The sequence below is a fragment of the Eptatretus burgeri genome, chromosome 13, assembly GCF_056783735.1.
Source record: "Eptatretus burgeri isolate ZD-2024b chromosome 13, Ebu_testis_v1, whole genome shotgun sequence".
NCBI classification, from domain to species: domain Eukaryota; kingdom Metazoa; phylum Chordata; class Myxini; order Myxiniformes; family Myxinidae; genus Eptatretus; species Eptatretus burgeri.
The window spans coordinates 67,869,708-67,890,083 of record NC_140973.1 but is presented as its reverse complement, the minus strand read 5'-3'; the positions used below and the strand labels follow the sequence as shown (position 1 = coordinate 67,890,083).

The 20,376-nt window shown below is 43.4% G+C and overlaps 1 long non-coding RNA gene across 1 annotated transcript in view; it reads left to right on the top strand.

Moving 5' to 3' along the window:
* The window catches only part of LOC147014705 (uncharacterized), a 38,097-nt gene extending 19,401 nt beyond the window's left edge, over window positions 1-18,696 (top strand). Inside the window, exons 2-3 of the long non-coding RNA XR_015050869.1 lie at window positions 3,360-3,473; window positions 18,152-18,696. This is a non-coding gene — a long non-coding RNA (uncharacterized LOC147014705). The remainder of the gene's footprint in view (window positions 1-3,359; window positions 3,474-18,151) is intronic.
* Window positions 18,697-20,376: the final 1,680 nt, after the last annotated feature.

Genomic DNA, 20,376 nt, shown 5'->3' with positions numbered 1-20,376 from the left:
CCAAACAGTCTGTTCCTTCGCTCTCGTAAACGACGACTGGTTTGGGGCATTGTGTTTATCTATAAATACGCATAAGAAATCGAGAAATTATTAGAATACACAAAGTCATCACTATCCGGAAGTCTGTACGTTGTAACCCGTAATGGGGAACGCGGCTGAGCTTCCCTTCTCCATCGGCCACGCCTATGCAACAACGTGTCGTGTCATTGGTTTGGTAAATAAATGGCCATAACTTGGGAAGCACTTGTCCGATTAATATCAAACCTTGAAAAGGCACAAACTCGGGTCCCCAGCAATATACCTGGCAAGTTTCAATGAGATCAGACCAGTGGTTGTCGAGAAATAGCGGTCACAGACACACACACACGTGCACACACGCACACACACACGCACGCGCACACGCACGTACACACACGCACACACGCACGTACACACAAGCACACACGCACGTACACACACGCACACACGCACACACACACACACACACGCGCACACGCACGTACACACACGCACACACGCACGTACACACACGCACACACACACGCACACACGCACACACACACACACACACGCACGCACACACACACACACACACACACACACACGCACTCACGCACACACGCACACACACGCATACACACACACATTGCTGTAATTATAGATGGATAACCTTATTTCCCTTTATTGAGGTAACTACATCAATCCTTCCCATTTCCACCATACCTTGTATACCTTTCGAGCAATAATAATAATAATAGTATGCTGTCATGAGCCTGAGGGCTTTCTGCCTCTGCTGTGCGGTTTGTGGACTAGTCAAAAGGACTACGGAGTCGTTGTAGCTCCAGAGCAACCAAAATCAAAAGCCTGGTGTTGGCTTAATGATTAGGGTGACTGGCTTAAGACCTTAGGGTCTTGAGTTTAAGCCCCCTGTCATCCCGTTGAATTATCACGAGACGGGTCAGTGAAATGAGTACCAGCATGCTGGTAATAGGGGCACTGCATCAGCAGCATCGCAGTGCCCCCAGGAAATGATGCAGTGAAGCAGCCACAGGCTGCATACGGATAAATAAAATAACCTCAATCAACAAAGCAAGCCGACAATGTTTAAAGCAATGTGGGCGAAGGTGATCAGCCTTCGCAAGTAGGACACATGTGAACCAAAAGAACAACGGTGGAGCCATTGCTATAAAACAAAGACATCCCAGATTCATTGTTCTAGCAAATCTGTAAACTCGAGCAGTGAACATATTTACAAAAGCTAGTCTGACATTCTGATGCATTCAAAATGAGGTTGTACAAGAAACACAAGATTAATCAAATGACAATCCTGATAAGATTAAAACACTAAATGTATTAAATTATAAACCCAGAGGCCAACAGTCGAGGTGTGGTGCAATATTAATTTTCACACACCGTCCACACGGAACAGACATTATTGCGTCTGCCACCAAAGGTGGACGCAGCATATGTTTTCACCTCTGTTTGTTTGTTTGGTTGTCTGTGAGCAGGATATATAAAAAAGTTATCGATGGATTTGGACGAAACTTGGTGGACAGGTTGTTTGTGTGAGAAGGACGATTTGGTTCGATTTTGGTGAAGATCTGTATCCGGATACTGGATTTTTTTTTTTAGGTGATTCTTCACAATTGAGAAATATGTTCAAAATCGATATCTCGCACAATATTTCAAAACGTTGTGGACGGGTTGTGACAAAACTTAGTGGATGATTTGGGTAGGTGACAAGAACAAGGCAATTAGATTTTGGTTCAGATGCAGATGCAGATCCAGGATCTCAGTTGGATAAAAACATAAACTGTTCTACCTGGTGGAGATACGCGCTCTACCGAGTATCGTTCTCGGTTGGATAGCATTGATGGAATTAATACATAAATTTCAACTCAGGGATATACAAGATAAAGGTTCACAATTTCACACTTAAACAAATAAATACACCAATACAAGAGTTACAAAACATAAAGGAGACAATAGATTGGATCAATGTTGTGAGTTTTCAGAAAGATTGAAATGTCTGCTGATGCAAAAGGCTTGTTGATATGAAAGAGGGAATAAGGGTTTTGACTTGTGTCACACCTTTCCACAGATTCCATACGAGTATGTGTTAAGAGAGAACAAAGTCTGTGGGTGACAAATCCTTTAGAAACGCAGTAGCCCTTTAGCATGTGCCTCGAGGGAATAAGGAGTAGGAGCACCATCGTGCGCATGATCAACAGCAATGATGGGTGGCCAGGTGCAAACATCCCCTCCACTACAACTCAGGAGCATCAATGTTAACCAAGGCAGAACACATTTGGCACAGTTCAGCAGTTGCTCTCCGGCAGCAACGCGAACCAAGAGTGCCACAATCGCACCATCTCACACCGACACAGCAAGCACAACATTCAATCGACTGCCCATCCACTCCTTACTTAGCACTTTGCCATGCTGCTTGATATTTCCACTTGCTCCCACTCTGAAAGCTTCAAAGCATTCAGTGAGATTTACTATGAGGTTATCTGAGTGCAAGCTAATCAGTCGCATTGTCCATTTGGTCATCGATGACCCAATCAAAGGGCTTCATCTAGTGGTGGGGCTTGTTGCCACTCACCTCAGGTAAATGCTTAAATGATCACTCCATTGTACCATCGTTATCGCTCACTCCATAATCCTCTGTTTAGATCCTGACTTTAGTGCCTTGTAGTGGAACAGAAGCTTTGAGGTTCGCCATCCTACTTCACACTCTGAACCCCCAAATGTGCCTCTCATCGATTCCCAGGAAATTCAGTGTGGATCTTTCACCGCTCACCTTATTGGCTACCCAAGAGCATGGAATTATAACAAATAAATCAGAGGTCTTCACACATTGGTTCACACACCACGTCCTCAGCATGATTCCACTCTGAACGGGCTCGACAGGCACCAATACAAAGACATTAGACTTCATCACTGAAAGAGCACTGCACGACCACTGTCATGAAAAATAAAACAATCTTAATGGGAAGCTTGACTATACTCCATTGGTGTATACTCCATGATGCTGCACCCCTATAATGTCATCACAATACATGTTGGGAATGTAAGTGAACATACACTAGTAAATATGGGGCTTTTGGAGCTTCGGGCATCCTCTGACGTATGAAGACTTATAAATTTTCAAATATTAATCAAGAGAACAATATGAAACTGAAGGAGGACCATGAATCACGCAAAAGAGCCACAAATACCAACGAACACGAAAGATTAATGAGAGTGGAATCACTTTACAGTCAGAGGGAAATGTCTACAACCTAAGGAGCAATGTTGACAGGGAATCGATGCGCCCGAGGACTTAAAATATCGTTTTTGTTTTTATTGTCTTTCAGTGTTACAGATCTCAATTGCCGTGCGACAAAGGTGTTGCGCTGAAAACCTTGTTGAGAGCATTGTACTCGATTCCATTGGCCACTCAATTGAAGTGCTGCCGTAGGAACCTGATTGTGAGTTTTCATGACGTCAAGGCTTAACGGTATTGATTAAATGGAATAATTACCAAAATGTGGATATATATTTAAGTTTCAATTTTTTAAACAATCTTAAGGAATGGAATGCAATTAAGGAATGTAATTAAGGAATGTAATTTAAATTTTTACAAGCAATGTAATGGAAATTTTCAAAATTTTGTTATGAATGACGGAGATCATACGTGCGTAACTGGAGAGAGCAATCAGAGATTGCAGACCCTCACCAGGACTTGTTTTGTGTGGTTTTGTGCGATATGTAGACGATTTAGGTTTATGTTCATACAGCAGACAAATGGACCTTTTCATTTTTAGCTCGACTGTTCGAAGAACAGAGAGCTATAGCGATACCCCCAGCGTGAGCGTGAGCGTGAAAATGTTAAAGTTTTTGGTGCAAGTTATTTCCTTCCTCATGTTTTTATCCACCACACTATTTTTTACTGATTACAATACACATATATTGCTTTAAAATTATTTGGATCAGACTTCACTGCAATGCTTTATAAAAAATATTATTAGACTAGTTATTGTATACATTCATGTTCCAATCAGAGGTATTTTTATAGACGTACATACATACGTAATTTATAGATACACGTATTTTACTGACGTGGATGCATATTTATAGTACGTACTTTTTAGATGCACTCACGTTCTTAATTTTTATTTATTTGATGTACCGTACCTTTTTACAGAGCAGAACGTTGGTGCTGCCGGAGCAGTTTATTGGCAACGGTTATACTAGGTGGTTTGCCATTGCCTTCCTTTTATGAGCCCTAGCACTGTATCTCCCAAAAAAATTCACACCATTATCAGTGTGTCAAACAAGCACAGCAATTACTTTTTTTTTTTTGGAGTACAGAGTGCTCATAAGAGCTTATGTAATCATGAACAATGTAATTTAGTGCTAAATTTGATACACGAACCACCATCACAACCAAGCAAACTTTCATCTAGCTTTATGACACTGTGGTTTACAAGAGGTAATTCTTCGGCTCTTGGTTTGGAGAATCCAGAGATACATCTGTGTAGACCTTTCCAACAGTGTACCTGTTCCCTGACTATCTAATAGAATGGTGCCGATCAGGTAGCAAGCACACTTACCTTTGACCTGTCTAATGTGGGTTTGATTCATAGCCTGACTCATTGTCAGATTGGTGCTTCACTGGTAGGACATTGCATCTCAAAGTGCGCTGTTCATAAGATGGACGTTAAGTTGAGTGTCCCATTTGCTTGCATTAGTTAGTGGGTGCTAAAGATCCCACATCATCATGAGCAAAGACGAGGCAAGTTAGCACCAACACTTTGAACAAATTACAAATACCTGCCCAAATTAGCTCCAGTAAAACTAGGTCAGCCTTGGTTAGTGGCTTGTGAAAGACTTGAATCAAACTATCCTTTGACTGACTCTCGCAGAAGGTAGTCGTTATGGTGTCTGTGCCCCGACTGTCTGTGCTCATGTCTTTCTGACAGTCTTAAGCGAGGGGAATGAGATGGAGGGCAGTGACTAATGAGAGCCTTGATCCTACCATTTGAACATCTTATTAGATATACTAGTGCGTGGCCGTACGTGCAAAAAAAAAAAAACTTTCAAACTGTGAGCCAGAAACAACAACTACACAGGCCATTCCTTCACTCCCACGTGCCCGTACGTGCGTGGCCGTACGTGGAAAAAAAAAAAACTTTCAAACCGCGAGCCATAAACAACCACACAGGCCGTTCCTTCGCTCTCGCGTGCCCGTACGTGCATACCCCCCCCCCCAAAAAAAAAAAAAAAACTTTCAAACCGCGAGCCAGAAACAAATACACAGGCCATTCCTTCGCTCTCGTAAATGACGACTGGATTGGGGCATTGTGTTTATCTATAAATGCGCATAAGAAATCAAGAAATTATTATAATACAGTAAGTCATCACTATCCGGAAGTCCGTACGTTGTAACCCGTAATAGGGAACGCGTAATAGGGAACACGGCTGAGGTTCTCCTCCCCATCGACCACGTCTACGCAACAACGTGTCTTGCCATTGGTTGGTAAATAAATAGCCATAACTTGGGAAGCACTTGTCCGATTAATATCAAACCTTGAAAAGGCACATCTTCAGGTCCTCAGCAATATACCTGGCAAGTTTCATTTAGACCAGACCAGTGGTTGTCGAGAAACAGCGGTCACACACACACACACACACACACACACACACACACACACACACACACACACACACACACACACACACACACACACACACACACACACACACACACACACTGCTGGAACTATAGATAGATGTACAGATTTTCAGGCATGACATTTTCATTGCACTGTACCACATTATTTTCTTTGAATAATCTTTCAAATAATGAAAATAATTACAGCAGCCACATGGATGGCAGAAATGTAGATAGCCAGATTAAAAGCCCAGCCAACAGACCAATGACAGTCCTTTTATACGAGTACCTCTCACAATGTTTACCATTATTTTGACAATCCTATTTTGTCAAATAATCCAAGTATTTTCCCCAATAACAGTACTTGGGCTAAGTTACTATGCAAACTTTGCTACATGCTTCAGTGAAAAATTGTAATTGATGAAAAAAAAGGAAGAAATTTAACCAAAAGGATACTACAAACCATACGAACAACCAATTAAATGAATGAGAGAATGAATCGTGAGGTTTCACAGCTCAGCCAGCTCAGGTATGGGAGCATGCGGCAGAGCAGCGCGTCACTTCGTCCATTTTAAGTCGATACTCCAGGGGCCTCCGTCTGGCCACCCCCCAGGCAGATGCCCGGCCCATCCCCCATCTCCTTGAGATGCCGATCAACCTGCTGCAACTACAAGGCACTTGGTTGGCCCGTTGGCCTCCTCCACTCACGAGACTCCCTCGCTGAGAGAATCTGATGAGCAGGATCAGCGTCAAGGAAATGAGCCACATGTCCATACAGCCGCAGCTGATGCTTACGAACTACACAGGTCACAAATCTCATCTGAGTCTCTCACAGCAAATGCTTGTTGGACACAAAGTCTGACCAGCGATAGTAAAGGATTCTCCAAAAAGACCTGGTACTGAAGGAGTTAAGTCTCCATCCAAAGACGTCAACAAGTCACCTGAGCCAATTCTCAAGTAAGTCTCAAGTCATTCAGGGCAAGTCTCAAGTCAAGTCTCAAATCAAGTGTCATCTTTATCATAGATCTTGGGTAAGTGTAACTGGAGTGGCAAAGAGATAAAAAAATTACGTGGGTAAACTATTACGAATGTCAGTAGAGGTGGTGAAGCAGCCAAACTTAAAAGCTAAGCCATTGAGGTGTGAAGGTGAGCAGGGCACAGGGAGGGTGCAGGAGGAGGTACCCCCTCTCTCTTTCTCTCTCCCTCCTTACCTCAGACTAAAACTGAATGGTCCTGGCTCTACATGAGGGCAGCATGGCATCTTAGTTGCGGTGATCTTTGGGCCGCTTCTGTGGGATCGATTGGCTGTCACCGTGCTGTGGGCCAGTTTGTGCAGTACTGACTGGGGTTATTCATCAACAACAACAACAACAACAACAACATTATGGAAGACTGTGCAGTCCTGGCTTAACCGGAGCAACAGCACATCACTTCAGTTCCGACACACTCTCCCGGAGAGATTCACTTACCTGGGCAGTGATATTCATGTCTCTGCTGGCTGTGAGTCAGAGGTCAATAGACGTCTGGGTCGGGCCTGGGGAGTCATAGATTCACTGGATAATGGGGTGTAGCGCTGCCGGTACCTGTGCGGGAGGACGAAACTCCGAGTCTTCAGGTCCTTGGTGCTTCCAGTCTTGCTCTATGGATGTGAGACTTGGACTCTGACCAGGGATCTGAGATGGAGACATTGATTCCTTTGGTACTAGGTCTCTTCGGAGAATCCTTGGCTATCGCTGGTCGGACTTTGTGTCCAACGAGCGGTTGCTGAGAGAGACTCAAATGAGATTTGTTACCTGCATTGTCCGTGAGCATCAGCTGCGGCTGTATGGACATGTAGCTCGTTTTCCTAACGCTGATCCTGCTCACCAGATTCTCTCAGCGAGGGAGTCTCGTGAGTGGAGGAGGCCAATGGGCCGACCACGTGGCTCATGGTTGCAGCAGGTTGATTGGCATCTCAAGGAGATGGGGATGGGCCAGGCATCTGCCTGGGGGATGGCCAGACGGAGGCCCCTGGAGTATTAGTGGAAAGTGTACGCAGCAAAGCGCAGCTCTGGCGCATGCTCCCATACCTGACCTGACCTGACTTCAGTTCCATCACAGAGCTCTTCAACGAGATATCTAACTGTATCACCTTATTCACTGTTTGACAATTAGTAATAATATGTTATAATACATTCCATAAGTGTGGAGAATGTGGAATATATGTATATATATATATATATATATATATATATATATATAGTTATAGATCTGGAAGCCATTTGCATTCAACATACAGATGTCCCAAAAGTCAGTTATGTCGTTAAGTATGTGTGTAGTAAGATTCCCTTCCTTTTGTCTCGTGGGAGAATCAAAGGCGTGCGTTGCGATTTCTTTTAGTTAGGTTATTACATCTAATAAACCATCCCATCTGCATGACCCCTTTGGCCCATCATGCTCCATCACCACCCGCTGGCTGCTCGTACCTTGACTTGCCGAGAAGGGGTCTCGCAGTTCCAGTTCTCGGCTCCCACGAACGTTGTAACTCTTGTACGATGACCTTCGCGGCACTTTCACTGTTACTCATCGAGAGCGAATCCATGTGGAGGAGTAACTGGGGTCTCCTGGCAGGGGCCGAGGCCCCACCTCAGAAAAGTGGGCCGGAGGACCCTGTCCAATCAGAGGCGAGGTGCGTTTTCGCCAAGGGCCCCTCCCCGCGGAGAGAGGCCAATAAAATCTCCAAGACTCTCTATAAAAGAGGGGTCCGGTCGAGTTTGCTTTCACGGTAGCTGTAACGGGTCGAGTTTGCTTTCACGGTGGCTGTAAGCAGTCAGTTTTGTTTCACGGTGGCTGTACGAGGTTGTGGAGTTTCATGGTGGCTGCTACAAGGAGTTTTAAGGAAGGACAGAACGACCCTGACCTCCCTCCCTGGACCCCGATTGTTCACCACCTGAGCTCCGCCACGAACCACGAGTCCCTACGTGCGACTGGGGACCGGACAACGTCCTTTGTCAGGTGCCACATCGTGGAGCATGCCCTTCCTCCGACGGTCAGGTACACCACCGAACTCTGACCCCCAGCTTGTCTCTCTCCACGGCTGCGAGGGTCCAATAAAGGACTCTGGGTTTCTTTTCATTTTATGTGTGTGTCTGCGCGTGGGCCCGTCTTATAAGTATATCTGAATAAGTGTTTTTGCTCATTGTAAATATTCCTTCTTGCATATTCGCGTTAAGTCTTGTCTTTGTCTTTTTATTGTAAATAAACATTTGTAGAAATATTCCCAGTCCGTTTCTGTCCTTTCTTGAATTGGTCCAACATGGTTCGGATCTGAGTTTAGGCGGGGTTTTATCCGCGATAATCCCTTCATCCTCGCCGGCATGGCTTTGGCAGATTCCGCTCGGCTGCACCCGAACCGGAGTTGGTAGTCGGTAATTGGAACTCTAGCGCAGTTGGTAGAGTGACCCGGTTCGAGCAAGATGTCAAGGGCGTGGTTTCCCCGGTAGTCGAAATTACGTCGTTAATTAGGTAAATTGGTTATAGACAAATAGACCCTACGCTACGCAGTTGAAATATTGGCAACCACGGTCGGTTAAACAACCCGCCGGCTCGCGGAGTTATCCGAGCGACGGCCTACAATTCTGGGGAGTTTGGTGGGAGACGACGCAAGCTTTCCCCACCTAGTGGTCGTTCTCGCCACCGACCCCCGGCTCACAACAATATGTACCATTTGCTCATCCCTTAAATAAGCCCTTCATATCGCTCAGCACCAAACTGATCAGGTCATGTTATATACAGGTCATGTTATATGTTATATATAGATCAGGTCATATACAGCATGTATATCTATAAATACAGTATGTACAGTATAAACAGGCCCTTACCAGAGTCACGGTTTGCGTCACTGTCAGTAGCTGCAGTGTGTGCAGGACATGAGTTGTTGCTGAGAATTGGATCGGAATCTTGAGTTTGACATTGAAGAAATTCTCTGATATCCATCTACAACATGAAATGGGCTTATTCCCCCACAAACAAGGATTTTCGCCAGTATTATTAAACAAGTCAAAGGCTGATTCTTACAAAAATGCAAACTATCCTCGGGGCATAACTTACATGGCAAGTGACCTGTATTTTGCGGATTTGACCCGTTTTCTTTCTTTAAACCCGTGGTCCCATTTTAGTATCGTTAAAACCCATATTGGATGGAAAGTATGAACAATTTCAAAAACGCAATGTTTAGCTTCCATTCCACTCATGGATTCACACGCAGTGTCAAATCTGTGGTGACCTCTATCCGATATGCAAGGTACCGCTCTAGTCTGACTCTATTTGCTGGGTGACGTCATGAGCTTCACCCAACCGACCAATTCCCTCAATCCTCATTCACACGCATCGTCACTTCCTCTCGTCTACCATTTGTCTTCACCCCAAATCAATTGGCAGGCCTATTTGCTTTCCAATTCGCTGTTCGACTTCTTAGTGTGATATGCATCGGTATTTTTGAGTATTTTGAATGGTAGCTGATTCAATTCGGATTGTTTTCATTTGTATACAAGGTGTCCACAAATTATCGTTCCAAATTCAAACCGTAATAAAAAAATTAATGAAATGGGATACAATGATATCGCTTGATGCTTGTAAATGAACTAACATTTCTCAAAGTTTTATTGTAAAGATTTGTCAAGATCTTCATATAGCATTCATCACCATTTACCATCACTTGGTATCTTTAAACCAGGCAACACTGCTCTTTATTGTGGAGATGCTATTTGCAGTAAATGTGACGTCACACGTAAAGTGACAACCAGAAACCAAAAAAAGTAACTAAAACTTTGAGAAATGTTCTTTGTTTGAGAAATGTTATGTATGGATGTATGGATGGATCTTCATCCACCATTTTGGTTTGACCTATCAAAGATGTCTTACCTTGGAACAGGTCGTAACAGTTTCTGTTCGATAAAGTGCTCATCATCGAATGCCTGATTTTCAGACTGACAAATCGCTAATTGCTTGCCAAGCCAGCCTTTCCTTATCAACCATTTTGTTGGAGTGCTTGCTTGATTGCTTTAGCCGCTTGGCAAGCGCTTTACAAGCTGCTTGGTAATGGAACCACTGTTTCACCAATTCTCTTACCTTTCCATTTGCTTTATTTGTCTTTTTGACTTTGTTGCTCAACCCTGAGTGCTATTCTTCGAGGTTTGTTTGTTTTCACGTTTTCGTGCAATCTACTTTCATTGAGGATCTTATTTCATTTCATTTAGGAGCTTATCTTGGATACAAAAATGAATGAGATGCTGTTGTCATGCTCCTCCTCTGATCTCCCAAAGTTAATCATGAGTAAACTTTACAAAAATGCACCTTACTGTTGGGGTTTTAAACAGTCATTTTCTCACAATTCATGACTTATAAACACGCAAGCCACCACCGGTCACGGGGAAGAGGTGGGAGGAGGTAGGGGAAGGAGTGGGGTGGGAGTCTGGAGGGGGTGGTGGGGTTGGAGTCTGGAGGGAGGAGGCAGGTGGTGGGATGTGATGAATGAGGGAAAGGGGTGGATGTCTGGAGGGTGGAGGTGGGGTGGAAGGAGGTGGGATGAGAAGGGGTAGGGTGGGAGGAGGTAGGGGAATAGATGGGATGAGGGAGGAGAAGGGGGGAGTCTGAAGGGAGGGATGGAAGGTGGTGGGATGAGAAAGGGTTGGGTGGGAATCTGGATAGAGGAGAAGGGGTGAGGTGGCAGGGAGGAGGCAGGGGGTAGGGTGGGAGTCTGGAGGGAATCGGCAGTGGGTGGGGTGGGATGAGGAAGGGGAAGGGGTGGGAGTCTGGAGGGAGGGTTTGGCATGGAAGGAGGCTGGGCAAGCAGTGGGATGAGGGAGGAGGAATTGTGGAACTAGGAAGGGGAAGTGTTGGGGTGGGAGTCCAGAGGGAGGAGGGGTGGGGTGGAAGGTGGCAGGAGTAGGAAAGGGAAGGGATTGGGTGGGAGTCTGGAGGGAGTGGAAAGGGTGGGGTGGGAATCCGGAGGGAGAGGGTGGTGTGGAAGGAGGTAGGGGAAGGGGTGGTATTATATGAAGGAGGTGGTGGAAGAAGGGACCCAGCATTGCCTGGCAATGCCGGGTACCTTTGCTAGTGTTAAATATGGGACAGACGGCAGGTTGCGAATAGGTTTGCATCACAATAAGGCCCTGTTCTTCACTGTGTGGTCCGCGAGCCACTGCCGGCCCCTGGTGGCCTAAAGTGTGGTTCCTGTCGTGTGGCCGATAATTCACAAATGTGAAAAAACCCCATCATAATCTGCCATAAATGCTAGAAAATTAACTCAATGGGCTCAAATGAGTGTTCCAATGCGATGCATAAAAGTAACGTAACTACATCAGTAGATGGCAGTATGCAAACAATTATGTTTGCAGCCCAGTAACCACAAGAACAACAACAAAAAAAAGAGTTTGTGGATGTGGGGCCTTAATAGCAGCCATTTTGGAGTCTTGCAGGCAGTGTGGCAGCTCTCACACTGATGTCTTATCGGCAAAAGTGTCCCCCCCCCTTTTTCTCAAAAATAGTGAAGATCACTGCAATTAGGTGTGGTTGTGAAGCACATGATCAATGATGCTGCAAGAATTGCTGTAAATGGTGCAATCAGGTAGGGATGCCATGCTCTGGACCAAATGCCTGTGCCGTGTTCAACCAGACACAGATTCATTCCATAGCACTAAGCCATGAACCAACTTTGTATCAACTTGCATTCAATCAGACCACAGCTCTCAAAACTTCGAATTTACTCCAGACTTCCAGTTTTGTCTCACCTGGGTTTGAATCTCAGCCCAGGTATAAATTCTCATCCTGGTGTTTCGCAGGCAGGGCGATGAATTAATGCATGTGGCATTCCTCGGATGGACGTTAAACTGGACTTTCAATTTGCCAGCATGAGTTGGTAGATGTTAAAGATCCCACAGTGTCTTTTGTGAAGAGTAGACAAGTTATCGCCAGCACCATGAACAAATTACAAATTCCAGCACTCTCAATCATGTATCCTGGTGTTGAAGTGGTAATCCGTCCAGGATTATAATCCGAGTCAATGAAACTGCATCAGTCGCCTTCTGCACCTAATGGTGCCAGGAGGATAAAAGCAAGTAAAACCCTTGTGTGTGAACACACCTTTTCAAACATCTTCCTATGGGTTTTACATATCTCTTTATCAATAAGTTATATGAGGAGAAACAAACAATGGGATAAAATGCTTTGCATTGAACTGGAGAATAAACATCAGCAAATATATAATTAGCCCTTGCTAGTAGAGTATAATCCTTCACTTACCTGATCTTATCATGTAAAGTCCATTTTAATTACTCCACATGCTAAGCACAACCACAACATAACTTCCCAAGCACAGGCTAAGTAATCCTCTCCAAATCCTAAAACAATCACACACACACACACACACACACACACACACACACACACACACACACACACACACACACACACACACACACACACACACACAAGATGGCGACGAGGGGAGGCGGTGTGATTTTCCGCCTCCCTCTCACCTGGGACCGAGGAAAGATGAGACCAAGAAGGAAGAGATCGAGACCGGGTGTACCATGGTGGGCACACGGGAGGTCATGCAGTTCTACATTGTCGCCATTTCAGGGACGGAGGGAGAAACGGAGCACGGATAAGTAGACGGCTTGGTGCTTGAGTCGTGGTTCCTTGCTGGGGTGAAGGTGAATGCTTCAGGACCGGGAAAGGAACTGTTCAATCTTGGGGCACACGTGTGGAGATAATGACTGGTGGTGGCGGGCGGCACGTAAAAAACACATATATACACACACACACACACACACACACACACACACACACACACACACACACACACACACACACACACACACACACACACACACACACACACACACACACACACACACACACACACACACACACACACACACACACACACACACACACACACACACTTCCTCAGGGTGGTCATCTTGCAATTAGCTATTGAGGCTTCAAACCCAAACAATCAAAGGGCAAGAGGTCAAGGGAGCATTGATGTTCATGTCAAGGTATTGATAATGTTAAGATGTTTCACAAATAACCCTTGCCCTGTGAGCTTTGACTTTGCCATTTATAATACAGTGAACATTTGTAAAAATGAACAAAAAAAAGAATCTGGATGATGTTACTAAAATCATGGATCAACCTACAATTGCTGTATTTGATTACCAAGAAAAAAGTAGGCCATTGTGTCTGAGGACTTTGGACAAATTCTAAATTCTTGCCATATCATATGGAGAGCACCGAGTCAGCGGCATTGTGATGCTTCCAGAACTGGTGAACCCAGCAGCTAGATGGTACATACTAGAGATAAAGAAAACTGCAGCCTCACCATAGCAAGCAATCCTTGTGCCAACACCATCGCACCTTTATACATCGGGCAGTCCCAAAATTAACATCAAACTATAAGCCTCAGCAGAGCAAGCAATCCTTGTGACAACATCATCACACCTTTATACACCTGGCAGTCCCAAAATTAACATCTAAATTGGAAAATGCCGAATGCAATCGGCTCGTGTTCCCGATAAAAGTCCAGGGAAGTAATCTCTATTCGATAACCCAGAAAAAATATGCAAGCTGATGATATTAAAAAAAACACATTATAATTATTTGTGGCATAAAGCACACATTCCAACCCTCCCAGAATGGGTTTAATTAAGTTATAGTGTAATGTGTGACTATAAGTTACGCTCTTATCAACACTCGGTCCATTTCAACACCATCCGTATTTCAAAGTTACGACACGAATATGCAAATGCAACAAAAATTAACTACAATTATCATTTGCGAGTTTAAAAGCCACCGTCCTCTAATATATATGTACGGTACTGTAAATGTATTGATAAAAATGACTGGATTATGATAAGAATTTGGAAAAATCTTCACTTTCTGCTTTCAAAACTTAAATTTGCCTTTGGTGGCAAAAATACAAAAATGAAGTCAATAATTTGTTTTGACAATTTTGCACTGAATTGATTTGGGCCAACTATTTATTAAGTGCTTTTTACTGTATACATACATGTGGGGTGGTATAGCGTGTGATAGAGAGGGGAGGGGGAGAGGGAGAAGTTGTTCATGTGGAGTATGTACCATACAAGTGCAATAACTATAACAAAATATAATGGAATCATTTTCCCTGATTTCCCCTATTTTATAAAAGAGGGAATTTTCTGTTATAAATGTCTATTGTCGAACATTGTTTGTTGTTGTGTTTTTGTGCTATAGCACAGGCATTATGGACAGAAAAATACATTGTTCATTAATCTTTTTGTCCAACAAGTTGGTACTGAGTTTGCACACTTACCTTCGAGTTATCTCATCTGGGTTTGATTCCCAGCCTACCATACAGTAAACTGTCGGATTGGCGCTTCACAAGCGAGGAGTTGCGTCACAAAGTGCAAGGTCCCTTAGATGGACCTGAATGAAGCTACTTGTCCAGTCTGCTATACCGCAAGGTGGAAGGATATACATGAAAGGTACCATATTTTCTCTTGCAAAAAGAAGATGAGTTATTGCAAAATCAAGAATAAATTACAAATTCCTGTACAAACACAGTCCTGGCCAACCAGTCCGTGAAAGACTTTGGCCAGAAACGTTCACTGGCCTCCCCCACAATAGGTGAAAATAATTGGGGCCATTAAAGCAGGAATCATAAATAAAAAGGAACAACCGAGGAATGATTAAAGATTCATTATATTAATGTTGGTGTACCACCGTTACTGTTTGAGCCCTTATGAAGCCCCCAGGTAAGAGATCTCAGGTTAGAGATCAGGTCGGGAGATGCTCAATGAGATGTGAGGAAGCTACCACTCAGTTTTGTGAGGAAGCTACTACACATCATTTATGTTATTATAGTCAATGCATTTAATTACTCGAATTTGTAGTGTGAGAGAGTTGAAAGCCATCAAACGTAATTCAATACAGACGACTGGAAGGTGCATATGTGCCGAGAACCGATACTACCCAGGCATTTAATTTTGTGTGGACTGTTAACCGACTTCCTAATCCCGACTGCCTTCGAACATTCAAAAGCAATGTTAAGGAAAGACAAAAAATATGGAGAAATTTCACAAAGGGCATTTATAATATCCAGCACAATAGAGCAGTGAAAAAAAAAACACAATATGCAAGAGGTATCGGGAGATAACAAGGAGCGCGTATCGGGACGTATCGCGGACACGTATTTTGAAAAGACTTCCATGTGCAAAAAGATTGTAATTTCGGAATTGCATCGTAATATTTCTTGAAGAAATAATTTTTTTTTTTAAACCTGAAAAGATTATATCAGAATAATTCTGGAATGTGAGATCATTTTGGAGAAAATTGCTATATAAATTCAATCACAGTGAAATTACAACCCCCAGAAAGCGCAGGATAGCATTTTCCAGCCATATATTGGGTTTGTCAAGCAAGCTAATTATAGGAAATTGAGACAAAGCTGATTGCCAATTTAAAAGCCATCAGGTGGGGGGTGGGTGGGCTTGGAGGGGGAGAAGTATGCATCCAATTAACGGGCGTTACAGAATTGACCATAATTCCTGGTGTGAAAAGAAGTGTTACATCCCGTCCATCTCGCCAAAGTGACACACTTGTATAACTAAAGAAGATTTCGCATACATTTACGTCAAGTGCTCCAAAAGCCTTTATTCTCGGGCAAACTTGAAGACCCTTTGAATTCCACCGTTGCTGATAGGCTGTCATTTTTGCTCCCATTACGGCTTATCATTACGTGCTAATTTAACCGAAGCTTATCATCATCATCGCAGTCGGAGCCGGCGCTGCAAGTCGCGAAGCTTCGCCTGTTCTTCGCCCCTTCAGGCGTCCCACGACCACAGCGGGAAGCGCTTCCTTAATTTGCGTCTCCCTCCCTGTTTCCCGTGTCATTCGCTTAATTGGCGAAAACAATCAGGAAGGCAGAGCCCGGTGCTTGCCTCATCTCCGAAGCGCTCCTCCGAGCGAAACAATGAAAGAGCTTCTGGATAATTTTGCTTCATTTATGGGAAGAGTCACATGTGACAATATATATATATATATATATATATATATATATATATATATATATATATATATATATATATATATATATATATATCTCTCTCTCTCTCTCTCTCTCTCTCTCTCTCTCTCTCTCTCTCTCTCTCTCTCTCTCTCTCTCTCTCTCTCTCTCGTCAACGAAGAATTCACGATGAGAGCCACACGACCTTTCCGTCAAATCGCTCATGCGTTATCCCTATAATCTTCAATCCGCTACCTCTCCCTCCTTTGCTGAAATTCCACCTCTCCCCCACTTAAAAAAGATAAAATATTTTCCCCTTCTGCGGGGATGCATTTCAATTGACCAAACATGTGTCCGGAGCTTTAGCAAGCTCTATTTCAAGCGTCGGAAATTTCAATTGACTGAGCCCCCTTGTTTAAAGCAAATCAGTCCAAATCCAAGGATTTGTTACGAGTTCCCACTTTAATCACATTTGCTGCGGTGACACCCCCTGCCCCCCAACCACTCCTGCAGCACAGGGTAGACAGTTCCATTATGCAAGGATTGCTTGGTCCTTTCAGTACATCTCCAGCCTTCCTTCTATGTTATTCCTCTTTTTCTCCTTGTGTATGTATGCCGACACTACTACCCCATTCCCCCCACACTTGATACCCCAAGGTAGTTTATAAACTTGCTCTCCCTTGTCGTTTAGCTCCTCTATTGAGCCTAGACCCTTGGATATAAAAGAATTCCTTCGCTGACCATCCCACGTAGATCCTCGAGCTACAGAAACATCAAACACCAGTACTGTATATCATTTGCTCTAATACAGCTTTTTAAATGGGGAAAATGTTTTCAAATCAAGGGCCATCCTTTTTATGCAATAACTTTACAGTGAGAGGCATGGACGTTGAAACAGTGCACAAAGCGAAACTGAAGTTGAGAGAGATAGACAAAATGTTAATGCCAGATTTGTGTGAGAATTGCGGGGAAGAATGCCCAGTGCTAAATGTAGGGTTAGCTGCTACACTGCTAACCGTAGGATCGGTCAGCCTATTTAAGCTTTATAAGTCTTCGCTGCAATGCCAGCCCCCTGATTGGGAAAGGAATCAATCCACGGATGTGTTTCTGTCTCACTGGCCATCATCAGAACCGTGTGTAGCTCGCCTTACCAGCTTAACTTTCAAAGAGAATCCACTCCATGCTGATGACAGATAGTCAACAAAAAACACGTCAATGGATCGAATCTCTTTCTGAAAAGCAGAGGGAGGGTGGGGGTAAATGTTTAGAAATAATCTTTGTGATAAAATAAATATACCTTCAGGCTGACTAATATTACAGTGTACAACTGACACTATATTTAAAGGGATGACAGGGTGGCTTAGAGTAATGCACACTCACCTCTAAGTGAGGTTTGAATCTAACACCATGACTAGGGTTTGAATCCCGACCAAGCTATAAACTGTCTTCCTCGTGTTTCACAGGCAGGGTGATTCATCAATGTGTGTGCCATCCCTTGGTGTGTGGCATCCCATCTGCCAGAGTTTGGTGGTTGATGTTAAAGATCCTATCGTGTCCTTCATGAAGAGTTGGTGAGCTATTGCTGGTGCTGAGTAAATTACAATTTCCTCCTCGAACCTGCAGAGGGCACTGTGTCAGCAGCACAGCCATGTTCTCAGCCAATGATGCTACCCCTCAACCTTGTGCTGCAAACAAACAAACTGAATTTAAAATTGGGTGGTTCTGTTTCTTTATTTCCCACAGACTACCAGTAAGCCAGAGGATACATTTATCATTTTTCAACATATATACTGTATTTCTCGGTTGTTGTTTTTTTGGAATCTCTTGAATAATTTTGAGCATCTCGATCGTTAACCTTTTTGAGCACCGAAATACATCCTCGGTCCTTTTCTTCAGTCTAATGAACATTTTTCCATTTCAAATTGCCCGGAATACTATCCGCCAGAGTCCTCTGGTGTGAACATTCAAGATGTTGAACCTTTAACCATAACCGAGCAGGTAATATAAGAGTAGGTGGGGGGGAGTTTGGGGGGGTGCGGATGGGGAATCTTTCTTTCTTCACATTTAATCCTTCAGAAATGAATTGAGCAAAAGCACATTTTTCCAGATGATATAATAACATTATTGTATTGAGTGACCATTTTGCTCGAGAACACAAAGACATTTTCCTGACATCGATTTAATGCGGAAAAACATATACCTACACTTATCGAGTTCCACTGCACAGTTGGTCCGTGTTGTGGTTGCGTGTGATCGCGTTGCTATATGCAGTTATAATTTTGGAGTTTTGTTGCTATCTATCTATATAGGCAGTTGCTTTGTGATAAAGTTGATGAATCAAAACAAATTTTGTTCAACCAATATTACCAATAAAGATGTCAGGTTGTTGGTTTTTGTTCAACCAATTCTTACACCTCCACAGACTTGAATTTGGCAAACTTTTCTTTGTATATTATTTTGTGGCAAAATTGAAATGTACAGTTTGTGTTTATACAGGATAGTCTTGCCGTGTTTGCAGGGGTTACATTCTTGAAAATCCCCGTGAAACACAAATCTGCGATGCGCAAACTTAAGAGGTAATGGCCAAAATAGGGTTTGGGACTTCAACTTTAAAAATCGTCATCCCTTTTGCCAAACTGTACCCTTAATTAACATGTTTGTGGATTGTTTTTGTACTATTTATTTTAATGAATAAAACAGTATTGTTAAAATATAGTGTGACGGGTCAGGATGAATTCTGAGCCAAAGTATGTTAAAACGGAACACTTGTTTTCCGATGTGTGTTCCAATGAGTGTTAAAAATATAACATTCAATTTAAATAAGCTGTTCCTCGATCATAAACTGAAAAGACAGAGAGACATGGACATGAACCAATTGCTTAACCACACTTTTCATTTCGCATGTGTGAGGTAACAATGAGCTGATACTCCAGGTCCCCTGGTTTTTTGGTGGTGTGAGGAATAGATCTGTTTAATAGGAAAGCTAAATGGTGAACGGTTTTTGAAATTTTGCATCCACTAAAGTACATGGGAGGAGGAAGTGGAATGGATGGTCGGTCGGTTGGACTGACAGAGCTCATGTTAATGTCTCCCATCCTCAAGCAAACTTGAAAGATGGCAAAAAGTTCCAAAAAGATTGACCGATTATCAAATTTTGAGTTAAATGTTTTCCTGTATTGCCCCCTGTGACCTTAAGTCCCCATCACCTGGGGTATGAACCGGGGGTCAAATCCCCCCAAAAAATGTTCGATATTTAATGTGTCACCGAGTGTTGATTGCATGTACAAAGTGTCATTAAAATTTTTAACAAATGTGCTCGTCAATGCATTTTTGAGTATTTGACCTTTTGACCCCACCTCAGAGGACAGGGACAAAAATGGCACGGCTCTCACACCTTCGTGCCATTAGTCTGGCAGCCATTGGCTAAAGTGTGTTTTGGAGTACATACACAATTTTATTGCAGATTCTGGTAACATAGACAATACTAAACTCAAATCCGAGTGATGCCACTTTGTCACGCTTGAGCAATTTTTTTAGGAGCAAAATTCAAAATGGCCGCCATCAAAACCGATTTTTGGCCATAACTCGGCCAAAAAAATCGAAAAAAAAAATGTGCTGAGGTGTCGTCCACCAGACGGCGGTCTCCTTGGGTTAACCTGAGGCGTCCCTTCGGGTGGGTGCCTGGAAT